The sequence below is a fragment of the Sesamum indicum genome, linkage group LG1 (assembly GCF_000512975.1).
Source record: "Sesamum indicum cultivar Zhongzhi No. 13 linkage group LG1, S_indicum_v1.0, whole genome shotgun sequence".
Taxonomy (NCBI): Eukaryota; Viridiplantae; Streptophyta; class Magnoliopsida; order Lamiales; family Pedaliaceae; genus Sesamum; species Sesamum indicum.
The window spans coordinates 6,287,495-6,289,110 of record NC_026145.1 but is presented as its reverse complement, the minus strand read 5'-3'; positions in this window follow the sequence as shown (position 1 = coordinate 6,289,110).

Here is a 1,616-nt window from a genome sequence, read left to right as displayed (position 1 = left end):
CTGACAATCAGAGTTGATGATGTTCAAATATAGTTTCTTCTGTATGTCTCAGATTTTGTAATAAAAGATGGAAATGAAATAGATTACAAGAACAGCAGATCTGCATAGCATTTTAATGATGTTTATTTAATAATTTTCACATGTGAAAGTCAATTCAGAATAGGAAAAGGGAAAAATGTAATTTAGCCCTATGTGATATTGTAAATGTGTAAATTATATCCTATGAAAAATAAATAACAATTTATCCTCCTGCATTTTTTAAAATGCAGTAATTCATCCCTCTGTGTTTTTTAAAATTAAGCAATTTATCTTTCTAGATAGAGGATAAATTGCTTCATTTTAAAAAATACAGGGAAAGTAAATTGCTATTTATTTTTTATAGAGGAGTAATTTGCTCATTTACAATATCACAGGAGGTAAATTACATTAAACCTGAATAGAAAATATACCTCAAAACAAGGCTACAAGTTGTGTCTATGCACATGTCATGTTTTATTCTTTTTAAGGAGAAAATTTAATTTATATCCGATCAGACTGAATCCAAATGAATCATGCGGTAAATATAATATAATCACATAATTTTTAAAAAAATTTAAATCACATTAGAAGTGTAATCCTGATACAAACATTTTTCATAAAAAAAGAAAAGTATAATTATATTGATTATATAAATATTAAATGACCAACTTCCTTTTGAATAAAAATTTTATCTTTGGAATTTACCGTAGAATGTGGTAAGAAATGATGTTTTGGCTTATGTTGTAAGATTAATTTCCATAAATTCATGTTTTTGGTTTTAATTTTCACAGAAGTGTACTTAAAAAGAAAACCACCTTCTTGAAAAATTGATTTACTTATTCTTCCTCCAAACAAATACTATATGAGTTAAACGGATTTTAAAATTATACTTGCGCTCCTTTTCAGAATTCCGATGCCCTGATAATATTTTTATATTTTTAAAGGACTAAATATTAATATATAAAGGCAATCGTGTGTCGTTGTAAAGAATTATTCTCAAATTATTGTCATTGAACTTAATGTAGCCGTTGATAAATAAATAAATAAATAAAACTAGCCGCATCATTAATAATTATACAAAATGTTGAATGAGACGTAAAATTAAAAATTTATATACATTTTTTGATGATGCTAGTATTTTTCTTCAAAACATTAATGAAAAATGTACGGTTGTAAATAAAATTATTGAAGAAGGTGATTTTTTCAGAATTATTCCTACCAGAAAAACTACAAAAATCATCATCTTTATATACTATATAAAATAAAATAAAACAAATCCCGTTTTTACTCACAAATAACAATTAATGATATTATGATACTAATTTTGTAACTTACCAAAAATATTCTTATTTATTTTAAACTATCCCTACTCAAATTCTGGGAAATGAAATTAGAATCAATTATTGGATGAGAATTTTACTCAACTTTAAAGACATAATTTGTATGGTATAATTCACACATGATAGTATGGAATTCGAGATAGTCATCATTGTGTATTTTATTTTTAAATTAATTACATTTTATCATTCGAACTATGACTGTTTTGATATTTTGACATTTAAACTTCTTTTTTTTTCCCTGTTTGTGTCAACTTATCA